Source organism: Carassius auratus, chromosome 27 (genome assembly GCF_003368295.1).
Source record: "Carassius auratus strain Wakin chromosome 27, ASM336829v1, whole genome shotgun sequence".
Classification (NCBI taxonomy): Eukaryota; Metazoa; Chordata; class Actinopteri; order Cypriniformes; family Cyprinidae; genus Carassius; species Carassius auratus.
In genome coordinates, this window is record NC_039269.1 from 16425610 (window position 1) to 16448308 (window position 22699).

At 35.0% G+C, this 22699-nt stretch overlaps 1 long non-coding RNA gene across 1 annotated transcript; it reads right to left on the reverse strand.

The window, feature by feature from the left end:
* Window positions 1-18751: 18751 nt before the first annotated feature.
* On the reverse strand, window positions 18752-19818 carry LOC113046409 (uncharacterized). The gene is made up of 4 exons (XR_003276077.1): window positions 19759-19818; window positions 19534-19644; window positions 18891-19018; window positions 18752-18774 (listed from the first exon to the last, which is right to left on the reverse strand). It is a non-coding gene; the product is annotated as an uncharacterized LOC113046409 (long non-coding RNA).
* Window positions 19819-22699: the final 2881 nt, after the last annotated feature.

Here is a 22699-nt window from a genome sequence, read left to right on the forward strand (position 1 = left end):
TACAGCTTGAAGTGTGAAGTTTATTCGTGTACACAGATATGGCATATTCATGGTAGTACACATGAAATTAATGTATTTATTTGCCATTTTACGTAAATAGAAATCCTGTCTCCCACTCTAGTGGACATTTAGTGTAAGACCTTCATTGCTCAGATAATGAAAGTAACTAGGATTTTTTGAGAAGGAAATTTGGTGAAACATTAAAATTTTAGTCGTTGTACTCTCATAATAAATGATAATAATGCTCAAATATATGTCGGCTTTCTCAAGGCCAACAAAGAAGACTAAAAGAAAAACCATTCAATTTAGTATGGAATAAAACTAATATTACAAATTTATTTCATAAATTTAACTATATTAATTTTCCCAATTAATTATTAATGTCACACACACCTACCTAGTGCCTTTTGACTTAAAAGATGAGAGTGGTAAATGTTACAGACATATTATCATGGAACTGTTCAGTCTATTATTGATTTTTATTTCCACTTCACTTTTATCCAAGGAGACAAAACTATTTGCACTGCATTTACAGTGGGACAATATTCATACAATACTATAACCTAGAAATAATTTAAAGGCGTGACTTGCAAGTCACAGCAGCACGAATTATGTGCGCAGCAACATCTGACTCAAATATTATGTTAATTAACAGTGAGCGGTGGTTTCAGACACTACTCTTATAAGACTCTTATTCTGAAAGAATGTAAGATCGAGTTGAAGGCGGAGCGATTCGACCAATCAGATGAAAGGAGCGTTTCAGCTCCGCCCACAAGTGCGTATGAAATATTGAAGCCATAAACCGTTTTTTAAACCCCAAACAACAAAATGAGAATTCAAGTCAAAAACTCATTTTCCGTTTGTTTACCTAGATGGAATAACGAATAAACGAGCCATTTTTCCATTTCTCGTTATTGAATTTATGTTCTCTCACTTGAATCCTCTTGAGTCTTTCGTTTTCTGATTTTTAATTGGAAACGGATTTGGAATGGACGGAAGATACCCTGATTCTTATAGCATCACAAAATGTTGCTGTATAGTTTTTAAACACTGATAATATTGCTCAGCTTAATGAAAATGCATTTATCTCATGCTCTAGATAGAAAAAAAAATCCAGACAGGTAACCATGTTGTTTTGAAAATGTTTATTCCACGGAGTTCTTCACACAGTTTGAGAAAAGTATTTCAGATGTGGTCCACATCAGGTAGTCTCTGACAGTCTATGGTCAAAACAGTGTTGGCTCAAATCCGTTTTGCAGATATGGGCCAGAGCAGTTTTTAGCCCTTTTTTAAATGCAGTCGGCTCAGATATGTATCACAGATTCGGGCCACACCAGTGTAGCCTATGTGAAAACAGTATCGGCTCAGATTCATATTGCAGATCTGGACCAAATCAGTGTCAGACACAGCTAATGTCTTTCGGTTACCTATGGGAAAAGTGATCTGGGCCAGATCTGTAAAATGATATAAATACTGAACTGATGGCAGTTAGAATGTTTAATCTGAAACCTCTATCTGGCACGGATCTGGTTCACAATCAGAAAACATCTCTAAGATAGAAACGGAGGCAAGGGGCTTAAAACGGATCCGGGCCAAATGTAATTGCTATCTGGGTGTACACACAAAATATTCGAATAATAAACCCGCGATTACGATAGTAAAACTTGGTATGAGATTTTCTTGAGATCTGGGGCGTTTTTATAAAAAAAAAAAAAAATCGAAAATGTACATGGGAAATGCTAACTTGTGCAGCAATGAAAAAGGCTACAAATAGCATATTTTTACAATAGTGAACGACCAAATTCCACCCCTGATCGCTAAATGAAGTTATTAAAAACACTCGATCGGGGTTTAAAGTGAGTTTTTAGTAAAAGTGTACTAATTATTGAATAAATTGTCTGATGTAGCTTGATGCTAACATTAGCTCTAATGCTACTAATAGCACGTGCATTTCTTCATAATTCATTTCTGTCACAATAATTTTTATAGTAAGACTTTTGATAAATAAGGGCTAAATGCATACTGAGACTAAATGAGATAGCAGTTTAGTGGATTGTAAAGCTTGAAATAACCACAACAAAGGCTGATAAAGGTGTAATAAAAGCAAAAGAATAATGATAAAAGAATAATGCGGATAATGTTTCATACCTGGCGGAGGTTCAAAAGACTCATTTGGTGAGAACAATATAATCATGAAACGGGGAGTTTTCAAAGCCAACACACATACAGACAGCACAGGAATGTTTGCATGTGAGATTTTACAGAGATGACAAGTGCCATAAATCCATTTGATTAGCCTTCTCTAAAAACACACATGACATGGCCTTAGAAAAGATTTAATAAAATTCACAGTTTTACAGATTAGATTATGAAATTTTCATATGAAGCTTTGGTAGACTTGTGGCTTTAGCTACACTGTGTTGCTAAAATCATATCCTACATCGAAATTTTTAAAATACATTTAAAAAACATGTTTTTAATGTATATATTTTTTTTCATGTTTGAGGTTATATATCTTTATTATCATAACAGTCTGAGTGATTCTGATTCCTGAACAGTAAACTTTGAAGTATCAGCTTTGTGGACAAATGTTGATTATGTATCTAGTCAGAAAGAATCAAAACATTTTTATTTTGGGTATTTCATTTCTGTCTCCATGCCAAAAATGGGGGGTGACTGGTAAGGGGTTTTAAAAGAGACCGCATTTACCTGCTGCCTTTAGTAAATTAGATTTTAATGGGAAATGAAGGCCACATTGCTTATGTTGTCCACACGATGGCGCCACAGGATAAATACTAAATACTTCAAGATATATTCAGAGACAAAGCAGTTGGTAAATGGAATCACTTTAATATTCAAATCGAGTATCATGATCAACTTCCATTTTATTTCTCAACAGTTTATGTTCAATAGCCAATTCTGTTGAAGCTATTGTCATAGTCTAGGCTTTTTATTAGAACAGAAGACAGCAAGGGTCCATAGAAAATTGCATGGTGAATAGAAACAAAAACAGCCATGTGAACATAAACCTTTGATATATAAATAGGAAGTGATAATAATACTGGATTTAAATATTAAAGTAACTTTATTTATCAGCGGAGCACAGGATTTTGCCTTAGTTTCACTTTTAAATTGGTTAAAAATACAAGTGAATACATAAATTGCCTCTTTTCAAGTAAATTATGAGTTCTTCTGTGAGTACTATTATATGCACAATATGATAGTGTGATAACTTGAGAAATATGTTGCAGTACTATGAAAATAAGATCAAATTGAATGGCATTTAGGAGATTATAGTTTTGCATTATTACTATATTGTGCCTTTCTGAAGTTTATTTAAAAAAATAATGAGTATTTATAATTTTTTTATTAGAGAAAAATATGCATGACTAAATATCGCATCCAGCTAGAAAACGGTGTCGTAGCTGTTATCATAGCCTAGGCTTTTTATTAGAAAAGAAAACAGCAAGGGACGATGGAAAAAAAACTGTTACAGGTGTGTTTTTTATTATTCTTTATTTATTTTTTGTAGCGGGGCAGCCCAAGTATGTTGGGTCCACAAGTACTGTGGCTCTTTTGCCCCATGGCCAAGCCAACATCAAAGTTAGTTCACTAATTTTTAATTCTAGTTCTTCTTATTATTATTCTTCTGACCCAAAATTTTGCAACTGCTACTCCTCCTAGAGCTTTAACTCTACAGACTCCAAACTCAGCTCAGCTTTTCAGCCTATACCCGCTGGGTGTGCTATATCTTTTCTAACTGATTGGACTTATGATTTTTATAAAAATTAATATTAAAAATCATAAAAAGAGACTTTCATTGACAGGATGTTCAGATGACCCAAGCTCCAAATTCCATTAGACTCAATCAAGCTTCGATGCTAATCAATTTAAACTAATTCAAACTCATCTAATCTATCTATCAATATGACTATTTCTATCTATCTATCTGACTGTTTCTATCTATCTATCTATCTATCTATCTATCTATCTATCTATCTATCTGACTGTTTCTATCTATCTATCTATCAATCTATCTATCTGACTGTTTCTATCTATCTATCTATCTATCTATCTATCTATCTATCTATCTATCTATCTATCTGACCATTTCTATCTATCTATCTATATATCCTAACATGCTAATCATGCTAAAATCATGCTAGTCACATGTTAGTAATGCTAGAAACATGTTACCAACATGCTAATAATGCTAGAAATATGCTAGCAACATGATAGTCGCATGCTAAACATGCTAGCAACATGCTAATCATGCTAGCAACATGCTAATCATGTTAGCAACATGCTAATCATACTAAACACATGCTAGCTACATGGTAGTCAAGCTAGAAACATGCTAACAACAGGCTAATAATGCAAAAATAATGTTAACATGCTAAATCATGCTAGCAACATGCTAGTCACTAGAAACATGCTAGAAAATGTTAACAAAATGCTAGCAACATGCTAATCATGCTAGCAACATGCTAGTTGAATGTTAAACATGCTAGAAACATGTTAACAACATGCTAGCAATATGCTAATCATGCCAGCAATATGCGAATAATGTTAGAAATATATGATTCGCATATTGCTGGCATGTTGCTAGCATGTTTCTAGCATGATTAGCATGTTGCTAGAATGTTTCTAGCATGATTAGCATGTTGGTAGCATGTCGCTAACATGATAAGTTAATCATGGTAAAATCATGGGCTAATCTTGCTAAAATCATGCTAGCAAAATGCTAATCGCATGCTAGTCATGCTAGCAACATGTTAGCAAACATGCTAATCATGTTAGAAACATGTTAGCGACATCCTAGCAACATGCTAATCATGTTAACAACATACTAATCATGTTAATGACATGCAAGCAACATGGTAATCATGCTAAAATAATGCTAGTCGCATGCTAATCATGCTAGAAACATGCTAGTCACATGCTAATCATGTTAACGACATGGCTAGTCACTTGCTAATTATGCTAGCGACATGCTACCAACATGCTAATCATGCTAGAAACATGCTAGTCAAATGCTAATCAATCATAGAAACATGCTAATCATGCTAGCAACATGTTAGTCACATGTTAATCATGCTAGAAACATTCTAGCAACATACTTATCATGTTAACGACATGCTACCAACATGCTAATCATGCTAGAAACATTCTAGCAACATGCTAATCATGTTAACGACATGCTACCAACATGCTAATCATGCTAGAAACATTCTAGCAACATGCTAATCATGCTAGAAACATTCTAGCAACATGCTAATCATGCTAGAAACATGCTAGCGACATGCCAGCAATATGCGAATCATGTTAGAAACATGCTAGTAACATGCTAATCATGGTAAAATCATGGTAGCAACATGCTAGTCGCATGCTAATCATGCTAGAAAAATGTTAACAACATGTCAATCATGCTTAAATAATGCTAGCAACATGCTAGTCACTAGAAACATGCTAGAAAATGCTAACAAAATGCTAGCAACATGCTAATCATGCTAGAAACATGCTAGCAACATGCTAGTTGAATGCTAATCATGCTAGAAACATGTTAACAACATGCTAGCAAAATGCTAATCATGCTAGAAACATGGTAACGACATGCTAATCATCCTAGAAAAATGCTAACATGTTAATCATGCTTAAATCATGCTAGCAACATGCTAGTCGCATGCTAGTCGTGCTAGCAACATGCTAGCAAACATGCTAATTATGCTAGAAACATGCTAGCGACATCCTAGCAACATGTTAATCATGCTAGCGAAATGCTAGCAACATGCTAATCATGCTAGAAACATGTTAACAACATGCTAGCAATATGCTAATCATGCTAGAAACATGGTAGCGACATGCTAGCAACATGCTAATCATCTTAGAAACATGGTAGCAACATGCTAATAATGCTAGAAACATGCTAGCAACATGCTAGTTGCATGCTAGTCATGCTAGAAAAATGCTAACCACAAATGCTAATCTTGCTAAAATCATGCTAGCAACATGCTAGTCGCATGCTAGTCATGCTAGCAACATGCTAGCAAACATGCTAATTATGCTAGAAACATGTTAGCGACATCCTAGCAAAATGCTAATCATGTTAGCGAAATGCTATAGCAACATGCTAATCATCCTAGAAACATGGTAGCAACATGCTAATAATGCTAGAAACATGCTAGTAATTTGTTAATCATGCTAGTGACATGGCTAGTCACTTGTTAATTATGCTAGCAACATGCTAGATACCTTGCTAATCATGCTAAGTACATGCTATTCACTTGCTAATCATGCTAGCAACATGCTAGCAACTTTGCTAATCATGCTAATGACATGGTAGTCACTTGCTTGTTATGCTAGCAATATGTTAATCACTGTCTTTTTTAAACTTCTTAAACTTTTAAATCTTTTTAAACTTTTCACATTTTCAAACTTTTCAAACTTTCTAAACTTCATACTTTCTGGTCAGGCTTTCCCAAGCCAACTTAAAGTTTGTCTTGACAAACTTTTTTATCTAGTTTTTCATGATATTTTATTCAGATTTGAAATAGAAACTCATGAGACATGTGGCTTTCAACCAATTACTTTTCTAGATTGCTCCAGGACTCATTTCATGTATTTTTATATCAAATAAAAAAATATTTAAGAGTGTCAAAAAAAAATTCAAGGCACTTCAGTGTCTATAACTTTTAATATTTTTGAGCATGATCAAATCTGGTTGATAAGTGAAGCCCAAAGGGTCTTTCTAAAGACACCACAATTGTTTGTAACACACTGAAGTAGGAAACTATTACAATTATAAGTTCAAAAAACTACCACATGCTAGTTTGGAAACATACTGTATAAAACAGATCCCAAATCCAAAACTTTATTATGCAGAGTATGCATGGATGTATTGTTAAAAACATGTAGTAGAACAATCCAAATACAATAATATTTAAGGATTTTTGTAAAATGTTTTTGCATATAAATGCATTTTTTGCAGCACTTGCAAGACCTTGTACCTTGAGGACTGAAACCAGTGGATCTTTTATTTTGGTGGAAAACTACAGTTTCTGTCAAAAACACGTTTCAGCAATGTGTCTCATTACAAGAGATGTGTACATTTGTGCAGTGAAAATGTGTTGCACAGTTCAAGAACGGGAACTTCCCCGGACTGTGTCTTCTTTTTTACCGTGGGGCATGCAGAATGAGATTTCTACCAAAGGGGACTCTAAAATGTTAGAACCAACAGCCTAGTGCATACAGTGTGGTTGTGCTTCGGGTGATCCTTGAAAGTGTCCCAGCGCTAGGTCCTTTCTTACACCGTACCCTCCACTATCTCCCACTTCTGCACTTTCTGTACCGTCCTGTATAAACATTTACATTTAATCATTTAACAGACGATTTTATCCAAAGCGACTTACAAATGAGAATAGAAGCACTCGGGTCAACAAGAGAATAACAACAGTATACAAGTGCCATGACAAGTCTCAGTTAGTCTAGTACAGAACACATATCCAGGTTTTTTTTTTTATATGAACGACAAGAAAACAAGGAAAAGTGCTAGTATTAGTTGGTTAAGTTCTGGTGAAAAGAGGAGTCTAGATGTTTCTTGAAAATGAGTAAAGACTCAGCTGTACAAATTCAGATTGGGAGGTCATTCCACCAGCTGGGCACAGTCCAGGTAAAGGTCAATGAGAGTGATTTTGAACTTCTTTGGGATGGCACCACAAGGCGTCGTTCACTTGCAGAGCACAAACTTCTGGAGGGCACATAAGATTTAACCAGTGAGTTTAGGTATGTTCACAATGTTTCACAATAACTTTGATATTGTGAAATATATTTAACTGAAAACTGAATACAAAATAATTCACACAATATTTTCACTTTATAGTTCACCAACAGTGAGGTTGGAAACAAAGTGGACAACACTATTCATTAAACACTTATTTAATGTATTCAGATGAAAATGTACAATATTAACAAACTAGATAAAAAAGTTTGTCAAGACAAACTTTAAGTTGGCTTGAGAAAGCCTGACCAGAAAGTTTGAAAATTTTGAAGTTTACAAAGTTTGAAAATGTGAAAAGTCTAAAAATATTTAAAAGTTTAAGAAGTTTAAAAAACAGTGATTAACATATTGCTAGCATAACAAACAAGTGACTACCAGGTCATTACTATGATTAGCAAAGTTGCTAGCATGATTAGCAAGTGACTAGCATGTACTTGGCATGATTATCAAGGTATCTAGCATGTCGCTAGCATAATTAGCAAGTGACTAGCCATGTCGCTAGCATGATTAGGAAGTTACTAGCATGTCTCTAGCATGATTAGCATGTGACTAGCATGTCTCTAGCATGATTAGCATGTTGATAGCATGTCGTTAACATAATTAGCAAGTGACTAGCCATGTCGCTAACATGATTAGCAAGTTAGTAGCATGTCGCTAACATGTTGTTAACATGATTAACATGTTTCTAGCATTACTAGCATGCAACTAGCATTTTGCTAGCATGATTTTAGCATGAATAGCATGTTGTCAACATGTTTTCTACCATGATTAACATGCGACTAACCGTTGCTAGTATGCTTCTCACATGATTAGAATGTTGCTAGCATGTTCCTAGCATGAATAGCATGTTGCTAGCATGTTTCTAGCATGACTATCATGCGACTAGCATGTTTCTAGCATGGTTAGCATGTTGCTATCATGTTTCTAGCATGATTAGCATTCGACTACCATGATTAGCATGTTGCTAGAATGTTTATAGCATGATTAGCATGCGACTACCATGTTGCTAGCATTATTTTAGCATGATTAACATTTTGTTAGCATGTTTCTTGCATGATTAGCATGTTGCTAGCATGTCACTATCATGTCTCTAGCATGATTAGCATGTCGCTAGCATGTTTATAGCATTATTAGCATGCGACTAGCATGTTGCTAGCATGATTAGCATGTTTATTAACATGTTTCTAACATGACTAGCATGCGACTAGCATGTTTCTAGCATGATTTTACCATGATTAGCATGTTGTTATAGCATGATTAGCATGCGACTAGCATGTTGCTAGCATGATTAGCATGTTTCTAGCATGATTAGAATGTTTGCTAGCATGTCACTAGCATGTATCTAACATGATTAGCATGTTGTTTAGCATGTTTCAAGCATGATTAACATGTTGCTAGCATGTTTCTAGCATGATTTTACCATGATTAGCATGTTGTTATAGCATGATTAGCATGCGACTAGCATTTGGTAGCATGATTAGCATGTTGTTAACATGTTTCTAACATGACTAGCATGTGACTAGCATGTTTCAAGCATGATTAACATGTTGCTAACATGTTTCTAGCATGATTTTACCATGATTAGCATGTTGTTAGCATGTTTCTAGCATTATTAGAATGTTTGCTAGCATGTATCTAACATGATTAGCATGTTGTTTGCATGTTTCTAGCATGACTAGCATGCGTAACATGTTGTTACCATGTCTCTAACATGATTAGCATGCGACTATCATGTTGCTAGCATGATTAGCATGTTGATAGAATGTTTCTAACATGATTAGCATGCGACTATCATGTTGCTAGCATGTCGCTAGCATTTTTCTAGCATGATTAGCATGTTTCTAGAATGACTAGCATGCGACTAACATGTTGCTACCATGATTTTATCATGATTAGCATGTTGCTAGAATGTCGCTAACATGTCTCTAGCATGATTAGCATGTTGCTATTGTGTCGCTAGCATGTTTCTAGCATGATTAGCATGCGACTAACATGTTGCTAGCATTATTTTAGCATGATTAGCATGTTGCTAACATGTTTCTAGCATGCGACTAGCATGTTTCTAGCATGATTAGCATGTTGCTAGCATGTTTCTAGCATGACTAGCATGCGACTAGCATGTTGTTAACATGTTTCTAGCATGATTAGCATGCGACTAGCATGTTGTTAGCATGATTAGCATGTTGCTAGCATGACTAGCATGCGACTAGCATGTTGGTAGCATGATTTTACCATGATTAGCATGTTTTGCTAGCATATTACTAGCTTGTTTCTAGCATGACTAGCATGCGACTAACTAACAAGTTGCTAGTTTGATTAGCATGTTGCTAGCATGATTTTAACATGATTAACATGTTGTTAACATGTTTCTAGCATGACTACCATGCGACTACCATGTTGCTAGCATGATTTTATCATGATTAGCATGTTGCTAACATGTCTCTAGCATGATTAGCATGTTGCTAGCATGTCGCTAGCCTGTTTCTAGCATGATTAGCGTTGCGACTAACATGTTGCTAACATGATTTTATCATGATTAGCATGTTGTTAGCATGTTTCTAGCATGATTAGCATTCGACTAGCTTGTTTCTAGCATGACTAGCATGCGACTAGCATTTTGTTAACATGTTTCTAGCATGATTAGCATGCGACTAGCATGTTGTTAGCATGATTAGCATGTTGCCAGCATGTTTCTAGCATGACTAGCATGCGACTACCATGTTGTTAGCATGATTTTACCATGATTAGCACGTTTTGCTAGCATGTTGTTAGCTTGTTTCTAGCATGATTAGCATGTGACTAGCATGTTTCTAGTATGATTAGCATGTTTCTAGCATGACTAGCATTCAACTAGCATGTTGTTTGCATGTTTCTAGCATGATTAGCATGCGACTAACATGTTGCTAGCATGTTTGTAGCATGACTAGCATGCCACTAGCATGTTGCTAGCATGTTTCTAGCATGATTAGCATGTTGCTATCATGTTTCTAGCATGACTAGCATGCGACTACCATGTTGCTAGCATGATTTTGGCATGATAAGCATATTATTAGGATAGATGGATAGATAGATAGATAGATAGATAGATAGATAGATAGGTAGATAGATAGAAATAGTCAGATTGATAGATTGATAGATTGATGAACGGTCTAGGAGGAGTTATGCCGCGTTTCCACCGAAATTACCCGGAACATTTTTACCAGGAACTTTTTTCCCCCCAGACCTGTTTGCTTTCTGCGTTTCCACCGCGGTGTGAAGTTCCGGGAAGATTAGGCAAATGACTGCTGACGTAGGTCCGCGCGCGTTTCTCAATACAAAGTACCGCTGATAAAAAAGAAAAAGAAAAAGTATGCTGATTTTGGACGTGCATCATCGGTAGTTAGTTCAGACTTTGTGCATTCGACTGGGGAGTGTGATGTCCGCGAAGACGCAAGTCCGGTAAATCTATAAACAGCAGCGTACTTGATAACTTCAGTCATCTTGTCTTGGCTACTGCAATTTTCCTTACTGTATATTTACAATAAAACGAAATAGGATATCAAATACCACTGACTCCTTTGGTTTTCATTTAAGCATAATAACAGCTGCAGAAATGTACTTATTTCAGGGATATGTGTATGCAGCCATTACAATGAAACGAAATATTATATAAATTTGCCTTTTTATTTTCATTTTAACATATAGATAAATTGAATACAGACCAAAGAAAACCTGATAGATTTACCCCGCAGCTGAATTATATTTTATGTTTAACCACTAAAGAGACATCAGAGCCAGCGGCACATATCAGAAGGTCTATCCAAGGTGAGGCTGCTTCTCGGCGGATAGATGATCACTGAGCTCCTGCTGATTGCGTGGAGCTCACCGTCTTAGAGATCGGCGAAACACATTTTTAAATAGGCGCTGTCTTTATAAATAAACAACAGATTTGAGTTTTAAACAACTACATTCTCGCCTGAAATACTTTTAAAATTACATTTCATGACACAATACCAGTAATATTTTTTAAATGTTGATCCGAATAAATGGTGGTTGAACTCAACCAATGCTGGTGAACTCAACCAATCAGAATGTTTAGCGCCAAAGTCCCGCCCCCGAAAGTTCCGGAACTTTGAAAAAGTACCACCTCGCCAGCAGGGACTTTCTGAGGGGCATTTTTTTACCCAGAACTTTATTTAGTTCCTGGTTCCTGCGGTGGAAACACACCAAGTACCAGGCCAAAGTCCCTAGTTCCTGGGTAAAGTTCCTGCAGTGGAAACGCGGCTTTAGTGTCCAAAAATTTTGCGGCCAGAAAAATAAGAAGAAGAAGAAGAAGAAGAAGAAGAAGAAGAAGAAGAAGAAGAAGTTTAAATTGGATTTCAGTAAGTTGGCTTTCCCAAGCCAACTTAATTATTCACAAGCAGTGTTTTCAGAGCCCCCAGTCGTTTTAATCAGAACACTAGCAATACAGTGTAGTAAAATAAGTAAAATCAAATTCAGTAAATTTTTATTAAACTTAGCACAATCAAAACCTATCACAAAAGATCAATTAATCTCTACCAGAAGTGACAGTGCAATGTAGCAGATGAACAGTTTCTTACCAATGTTTCAAGAACAAGCTGGATCCTTAATGACTCTACAAGAGGAAACAAGAAATGGTTTACTGAAAAGTTCTTAAAAAGCAGGATTTCGTATTATACCATTTCTTAACACCATTGGTTCTCAAACTTTTCAAAACCAAGTATCAATTCAGAAAATATTTGTTATTAAATATTAAGTTCCACCATAATGACCAACATAAAATTTCAGCAGCGTAGTAAGCCAAACTATTCAGCTACAGCTCTACATTTTAAAAATTAGGCAATTTTATTCTAACAAGAGTATTAATTGTTGTCAGACACTTTACCATGGTAAATACAGTCAAATACAATACAGTTAACAACACTAACACTACATTTTGCTTACGTACAGGTAAATGAAAAAAAAAAAAGTTTAAATTAAAATGTAATTTTAAATGTAATTATGTAACAAAAGTTTCAAAACTGTACTGCACATTAACAACCCATTCTCACTCCAAAGGCGTCAAAAACCGAAGCATGGTCAAGCGCCCCTAGCGTCACTTTTATGACGCCAAATGTGCCTCTCGGCGTCGACTATCGAAGCACTACGACCTTCATTGCTTTCAGTGGGAAACTTTTGGCGTCAGAATTCGACACGAGGACATGAGATGTTTATCGCTATGAAATCACGTTCAAGAAGTCTCATTCAGCACACATCGCGCGATACTTGCTATCAGTTCCACAGTTTGGGTGAGTAGTCGTATATACGCTCTTTTAATGCCTTTTATCAAATGTATTCTGTCTTCTTTATTAATCAGATTAGTGCCATATGTTTAATCGCTGTATTATATCGGTCATCCGCGGCTGTCTTTGAGTTTCATTGCGTTTAAATAAATGAACACAGCTGCTAATTAGTGTGATTAAACTCTATCTGTCACGTGACGTGCCATAGACCTTCGATCCGTTTTATATTATTATTAATTTCAGGATCAATGATGTAAGTTGTATTTGTAGTAAAATCATGGTAATCACGACACAATAGTAATAAATGAAATGTGAAGTTAAAACACAGTAAATGGGACATTAGTAACTGTAACTGTAGTTTTACTATGATATATTAATAATCAATACAACAATACAATAATCACCAAACCAGCTATGTTTGTATCACTGTAATGTTAGTGTTTTTATGTGCTTTTATATGACAGAAATAACAGTAATCATGTGTTCTGTACCATGCTTTTAATACCTTTTAATGTGAATCAAAAAAAAAAAAAACATCAAATTAAAAATAAATAATAAAACGTGTATTTTTCCATCTTGCAGTTCATTCATATCAGTTTATATATATATTAGTGCTGTCAATCGATTAAAAAAAATTAACTAATTAATCGCACAATTTTTTAAAATTAATCGCGATTAATCGCGATTAATCGCAATTAAAAGACTGAAACTTTTTGGATATGTAAATGTAAAATGTAAATAATTAATGTAAACTCAAGACAAAGAAACTATTTAAATTCAAAATATGATTGTTTATTGGAATTTTTGTTTAACTTGTAACACAGATTTTCTCATGTAAACAACATACCTGCAATAAACCATGTGTCGCTTTTCCCACTGTTAAGTGTCAACAACTCAACGTGGCCGGAGAAGGTGTGTGAAACTCGTTGTGAGTTATACTAAAGCAAAATCTTGAGTATTTATTGTCTGATAAACATTAAAAACTGTCTGCGGAGGTTGAGTCGTCCTGCAGCCCCCGCTGGCTGCTCATTGGCTGCAGCATCTTTTTTCTAAGTTCTAAAAAAATACCGTAGACGGCAAGGCACAAATTTAGATATTCATTTATCTAATTAATCTATAGCCTATGCACAAAGACAATATGATCCTTTTGTCCCCTTTTTGTTTTAAAGCTTGATGAAGAGAGAGAGCGCAAGTTGCTGCAGCTGAGGAGGACAGTGATGCACGCGTACAGGAGTGATTGACAGTTCGCGGCACTGTGTACAAAAAATACTCCGCTACACAATTATTTCGTTATTTTCCTTTAAGCTTATTAACGTTAGCGGTACAGAAAGGTCTGGTTTACGCACTGTTACAGTCATTGTTTTTTTTTTTGTTTTTTTTTTAAACAATGACATTTGAGTTCATGATTTTAATGTTGCTGTTTCTTGTGGCAGACTGAATGAAGAGTAATGTATCTTTGTGGCAGACTGAAGAGTAATCCGGCAGAGTTTTATACTGAAACTTTCCGTCTAAAAGTCCTTCCTTGGTCTTATCCATATTTCTTTGCACGTTGAACACACATAGGCCACAACTGGAAATAAAAAAAACTGCAACCGCGTTAATTGCGTTATTTTTTTTTAACGCGTTAAATATTTCAAATTAATCGAATGCGTTAACGCGCTAATTTTGACAGCACTAATATATATATAAATATTTTGCTCACAGATCATTATTACCATTCTGTATATAATTCAATTTTATTTTCTCTCCCCTTTTTTATTATTTTTATTTTTAGCTGAAAAGACGTAAAGGCAGTCAGCCCAGTGGTGTTTCTGGAGAGGGATTCCTTCAGAAATGGAGAAGACAGAAAGCTGCGGAGGCAGATATTTGCAGCAGTAAGTCTGTGATAGTTTGTCTCTTTTATCAAAAATTCCTGCTGTTATAATTTGTACAGCATTTGTTGTTTCTTAAACTGTTGCACTGTCCAAATACCCACACTTGCCATCTTTTCACTTGACCACTTGATTACTTATTTGAAGTCTTTCCTGTATTTGGCCTAGTGTTCGAGTGAGCATGATGACCACGAGTGTGTGTCGAACTTTTCATGACCTGATGACTGTGTTTCCCAATCCTGATCCTGGAGAACCCCAGCACTGCACGGTTTTGGCGTCTCTCTTATCTGCCTTGGAGTCTTCACTGATGAGCTGATGAGTTGAATCAGGTGTGTTTGATCAGGGAGACATCTCAAATGTGCAGTGTTGGGGTTCTCCAGGACCAGGATTGGGAGCCACTGCCTTATGGGACACTTATGTGTTTAAAGAGATTTTTAATATCTAATTATCAATATTTCACATACTGTACTAAACACATCACAGTCTTAATAATCCAGTTTAACACTTGTATGATATTGTACAAGCCCCAGGACGGTCTCATCTGACACTATCAAAAGAATTCATATGACTATAGCTTGTTATTAATTACTTGCTTTCAATAATGGATTCATTTAACATTTAATTTTACAGCATCTTTACAGAGGCTGCTTTTATGGTCTAAACAAAACACAGTGTAATGTATAAGTTGAATGTAATGTAATATTTCTGTTTTACAGGATTGTTTGAGGATAACACTGCAGTTCTCCATCATGCACAAGGACTCACCTCGTTAACTCTTTATCCCCCACACACACAGATATGGTCCCTGGATCAGTGATTAGACTTTGCAGTGGTTTGATTTTTGCAGAAGATGTAACTTTGTTTTATTTATAAGCTCATAATGAATACATTACAGAACCAGTGATGAAAACAATAGTTAAAAATAGTATTTTTCGTATTGATAAAGCATTTTGTTCTCTTTTTCAAGCTTCATACAGTGAACTTTTTAGACTTTAATTAAGAGTTTTAGTAAAGGAGATATTCATACACAGTCATCCCCTAGCTCCAGTCATGAAGTGAATTCATGATGTTATGTCAAAGCTAGCAGGTGTTTGTTTTCCTGAACACTTTCTCTGTCTTCCATTGTTCAGACAATCAGTGTTTATTTGATGCTGTGCTGATTGAGTTTTATAGATGATATTGCACACTTGACATGCATGTCTTCATGGTGTTTTTTTGTGAGTTTGAAACATTTACATTGTGTTGTATAACATTTTGGTCAATTTAATTTTTTTAATAAAATTGATCTTTTTCCAGTGTTCTCTGAAAGACATACTGTATTTACTGTTTTGTTTTTTAATAAAAGCATTTTCATTTGCATACTGAAAATAGTTAATGTTTATAACATAACTGCCTTTTTATTCTTTATGGTGGCAAAAACGAGCTTGGTGACAGAGGATGCAGTGTAGTAATTTGGGCATGTTGTCTTTAAATGAGTTTGACATATCAATAAATAATGGAAGATCCTTACAAAAATATGCATGTTTATTATGCTTTATGTATTTATTTGTTCATTCATTCATTCATTCATTCATTTATAATTTCTGTTTTTATTCCTAGGGTTCAAATGGTAGAGAATGGTAAATCACAGAAACACAAATGTGAACAATTTTAACTTTAAAACACAATGTAATATACAATGTAAATTTTAGAAGCACGTCATTTGATTAGTAAATATATTTGTCTTTGGTCAAAAAAAAAATATACAAATCTTAAAAATGTGTCTTATATTTAATGAGAGGAATCTATCTGTTGGATACAACTGCGACTGCTGGGCATGTGCACATCAATATTGCCCAATTTTTGTCAAGCTGAACAACGGAGGAAGGTGAAGACGTTAATAAAACAGTATCTTATAAGTAGCAAGCTTAATCTATTGTTAACCGAATCTATCCCTTCAGCCGAAAAACGAAAGACATCTGTCATACATGGATAAGGAAATGTGACGCTGCTGCTCAGCTTAGATGTCATTGGCTATGACTTTTCAGGACAGTCTGTGGTTGGACTATCTTTTAACCCATATTAAACAGCGCATCATGTTAAAAAGTATGTTTTGCTCCTATCATCACATTAGTAATATATTAAGTCAACAATGAAGTGTTGCTATCTTGAGAAAAATGACATCTTTAGCGAGATCCTAATCCTAACCCTAAGCATAACTTCAATGAACTACAAAAAACAGCCCCCTAGTGTTGCCTTTCTATAGATAGAACGACGGAGGCTTGTGGGTAATGTAGTTTAAAACTTTTTATTAACGAAACTAAATAAATTATTTATTTTAAGGTAAACTGGATATCTAAATATGTTTATTGTGCAAACATCTGTGATATATTTGAGAGGCAGGCTGAAATGTGGTATTTTACAGTGAGCAATATTTAAAATGCTTTTATGTCAGCTTTCCACTTATTTCTGAAAACTGAGCTCAACATTATTTTATCAGCATAGCATAAGTAATAATCCTGCCCATTTTCTCTTTGATATGTTAATTGGACTCTGATTTACAGCCATTTGAAATGTACAGTTTTGGGCTCTTCCGGGGGGTGCTACTGGGCCCCTGGGGGTAGCAGGGCAGTAAAACCTACATATATGTATTCTCCTCATCATGAACAACAAACTGAGCTGAGTCACATTTATATCTGACAGTTTTCACAGTCCTCAGTTTTCTATTCTATTCATCATGGCTATCATACCTTTTGACAGGACATTGTGAGGCCATCTGATGAAACATGGAAAAATTATAAAGAAATGTTTTAATAATGAAAATAATAGATTATTTCTTTGATTTTTGAAGTAAATGGCAAGAAATATAATGGATGAACCTGCAACAACTTGCCTTTATCTATTCCCCACTGTAAAGCAGTAATCAAGGACAATGTATACACATTGTGATACTTCACTATTACACAAGGACAAATTCATGCAGTGCTAAGAATATTAATTTATATATATATATATATATATATATGTATATATATTAGCATTATATATAACTAATTAGCCGAAATCAGTGTAAAAATGTCCTCCTCACCCCCGTATCTTGCTCCTCAGGTGCTGGACATCAGTAATGTGCGTGCTCTTGGTTTTAATGCAGTACAAGATCCACGTTGATCATTCCTGCTACATTCTCAGTTATCCGTCAAGTTCTTGTAACAATAAAGCCCATGGCACCATCTTGTAATGCAGAATAATTAATCTTGTAACTCCCTGTATTTCACAAAAAATGTGCATATTTGTTACTAAAATATAAAAAAATACTTTCTGGTGTACTGATGTCCCAGATGTTATTAATCCGATCAAAAATGTTTATGTCTTAAATAAAAAAATAATCCCAATAATTAATATGTCGTTTTTCCAAGTCTAAAATAAACACATATGAGCCTACCTAGTAAAATGATGTATTTACCAAGAATCTTCAGAACACAATATTCACCATTTTCATTTTATTGAAGCATAGACTATAAAGTTGATAAAGTAGCATCAAGACAAATAAGATTCAATGAAAATAATTATCATCAAAGATACATTAACCTCATATATAAATCAGTTCACACAGATGAGTGATGAAATGTCCTTAAAAGTCACACAGTCCCATCCAGTCAACTGTGATACAGATCATGTGATACATATAAGACATGTGATACTGTTCCAGAAAATAATGATTCCCATCATCACATCTAATCTGGTTTCATCTCCCCATCGTGATCTTCTTCTCTCGTGTCTGGAAACAGTTTGTGGTTGATATCCAGCACTGATGTGGTGTAGCTTGTTCTCAGCCAGAGGATCTCTCAGTCCTAACATCCCAGACCTGAAGTGAAACACACAATCCAGATCAAGTTGTTTAATGGACAGAGAGCGCAGCTTATGTTCTGTGTGATTTTAGCAGTGTGAGCAACTATGACCCTTGTAGTACTGTACACTTACCATTCTTCAAGCTGTTTTAAGACCTTTTGAGAAGCTTTTTCTCTGAAGACAATTTACCACATCCTCTTCTTTCACTCCTTTCAAGAGCATCACTTGGTCAAAACCCCTCGTTTGGCTGAAGAGATCATCTGTACCAATAAAAATACTGCAATAATAATGTCATTCTGCAAGAATTAAGAAAAAGTTACAGAGGCAAAGATCTTGCTCATTAGACTGCATTAGCATGTGTAGTTCTCAGAGACTCTAGAATTCATCTATTGTTGCAGTAAATGTGTTTTTTTTTCCTCTAGAATCTTTCTCCAAAGTTCCTGACTTCTCTCACAAATGTGTTTTAGTCTGTGCAGTGCAAGGCCTGGCTTCGAACCAATCAACTATCAATTCACAATTTATAACATAACATTTACAAAACAATGAAATAATGTCAATTGGTGTTTATATCAACTAAACCAATTTCGTGATACTTGTCTACTTTTAAAACAGGTGGTGTGTTTTTAAAAACATAATATTAAAAATGTCCAGTCACACTTTGCTAACATGCTGTAATTGTAATAGTATAAAACGAAATCAAGGCTGACATGACCAATTCTGTGAGAGATCATCATAAAATGTTGTATAACACATCATTGCTTCAACACACACATACCAGAGGACTTCTGTTTGTTTGAGCTCAAGATGGCCATCTTCATTCCTCATCCTGAGCAAATAATTTCCTTGGTTTTCTTTCTCTTGTCAAACAAGAAAATCTCTACTTACTCTGTGTGCAATTAATGTTGCTCATTAAACATAATTAAGTTAATTTAAAGTAAGATTCAGACCAGAGCATTTGATGAGTAAATGTTGATTAAAAAAATATTCTAAACAAATGTACCTGGGAAGAGCTGATCATGGCAAGATTCGCTGAGACTCAGTAATAGCTCTTTTAGTTTTTAGGAAGGTTTGTGAGGGTTGGCTCTTCAAATAGCTGTTGAGCTCGATATTTTAGACCTGAAAAAGAAGAACAGCATTATCTGGAAAAAATCCTGTAAGACAGAAGGAAGGAAATATTATTAATTACGTGCAACACCTCTGTAAAGATGCTGTATAATTAAATGTTAAATGCATCCATTATTGAAAGCAAGTAATTAATAACAAGCTATAGTCATATGAATTCTTTTGATAGTGTCAGATGAGACCGTCCTGGGGCTTGTATAATATCATACAAGTGTTAAACTGGATTATTAAGACTGTGATGTGCGACTGTGTTTAGGGATCATTTTTAAGACTGTGACCCTGTCCAGATACCCACACTTGCAGTCTTGGCCACTTGAGAGTGTGTGTACGTGACAGTGTGTGAACGAGACTGTCCCCGGTCTTAATAATGCCAAAGCACAGCGTCCTTAACACACACTAAACCTCTCCAATACTGCTCCGGAGCGCTATACAAAGCTTAGTGTATCCCATCATGCATCATGTTTTGGAATAAATCGTCAGACTTTTTGCCGAGGTCTCACAAAAGGTCATGGAAAGCTGTCCAATGTACAGTATGTGAAATATTGATAATTAGATATAAAAAATCTCTTTAAACACATAAGTGTCCCATAAGGCAGTGGCTCCCAATCCTGGTCCTGGAGAACCCCAACACTGCACATTTGAGATGTCTCCCTGATCAAACACACCTGATTCAACTCATCAGCTCATCAGTGAAGACTCCAAGGCAGATAAGAGAGACGCCAAAACCGTGCAGTGCTGGGGTTCTCCAGGATCAGGATTGGGAAACACAGTCATCAGGTCATGAAAAGTTCGACACACACTCGTGGTCATCATGCTCACTCGAACACTAGGCAAAATACAGGAAAGACGTCAAATAAGTAATCAAGTGGTCAAGTGAAAAGATGGCAAGTGTGGGTATTTGGACAGTGCAACAGTTTAAGAAACAACAAATGCTGTACAAATTATAACAGCAGGAATTTTTGATAAAAGAGACAAACTATCACAGACTTACTGCTGCAAATATCTGCCTCCGCAGCTTTCTGTCTTCTCCATTTCTGAAGGAATCCCTCTCCAGAAACACCACTGGGCTGACTGCCTTTACGTCTTTTCAGCTAAAAATAAAAATAATAAAAAAGGGGAGAGAAAATAAAATTGAATTATATACAGAATGTTAATAATGATCTGTGAGCAAAATATTTAGATATAATAAAAAAAAAAAAAAAAAAAATATATATATATATATATATATATATATATATATATATATATATATATATATATATATATATATATATATATATATATATATATAAACTGATATGAATGAACTGCAAGATGGAAAAATACATGTTTTATTATTTATTTTTAATTTGATTTTTTTTTTTTTTTGGGTTCACATTAAAAGGTATTAAAAGCATGGTACAGAACACATGATTACTGTGATTTCTGTCATATAAAAGCACATAAAAACACTAACATTACAGTGATACAAACATAGCTGGTTTGGTGATTATTGTATTGTTGTATTGATTATTAATATATCATAGTAAAACTACAGTTACAGTTACTAATGTCCCATTTACTGTGTTTTAACTTCACATTTCATTTATTACTATTGTGTCGTGATTACCATGATTTTACTACAAATACAACTTACATCATTGATCCTGAAATTAATAATAATATAAAACGGATCGAAGGTCTATGGCACGTCACGTGACAGATAGAGTTTAATCACACTAATTAGCAGCTGTGTTCATTTATTTAAACGCAATGAAACTCAAAGACAGCCGCGGATGACCGACATAATACAGCGATTAAACATATGGCACTAATCTGATTAATAAAGAAGACAGAATACATTTTATAAAAGGCATTAAAAGAGCGTATATACGACTACTCACCCAAACTGTGGAAATGATAGCAAGTATCGCGCGATGTGTGCTGAATGAGACTTCTTGAACGTGATTTCATAGCGATAAACATCTCATGTCCTCGTGTCGAATTCTGACGCCAAAAGTTTCCCACTGAAAGCAATGAAGGTCGTAGTGCTTCGATAGTCGACGCCGAGAGGCACATTTGGCGTCATAAAAGTGACGCTAGGGGCGCTTGACCATGCTTCGGTTTTTGACGCCTTTGGAGTGAGAATGGGTTGACATTAACTGTAACCTGCAAAAAAAAAAAAAAAAAAAAAAACTTACTCAAAGATTAGTTTAAAATGTATTAACATTAATTAGTTTAATTTATTGATTCACCTGCGTAACTAGAGGGGGCCTGACACTTGAGAACCATGGCTTTAAACAATCCTATTAATTTTCATGAATTCATTAAAATTGTACAGACATTTGCACTTATATGTTTCAGAAAACACTTTGAAACTATTATAAGAATAAAAATCATATATAACACAATGCATGGGATTCATATCAGGAAAATGTGGAAAAAATTCTAAAAGACAGATATTAACACATAACTTACCAGCAACACATTAGGTGAGAATCTAACTTGATAATCTGTGATAAAGCAACGAAAAAAAATACACACAAGGGTTTTTATTTATCTGCAGGTTACATGTCCTTTAAGCTGCCCATTTGTAAACTCTGGTTATACTTTACAATTTTCAAAAGATAATAAAGATAGCGATTTTTTTTACCTCATTTTGCCAGTATGTTTGCAGGACCTCGCAGAACACATCTGACCCTTCTTGTGTTCACCGTTTTTGTTCTCCATTGACATGTCACGACTTAAATTCGCTCAAAATAAAAAATATTTACAGGCAAATATTAAATAATTTGGGACCGACCGGGCAGTCAGTTATAACGACCCGCAGCTCACAGTCA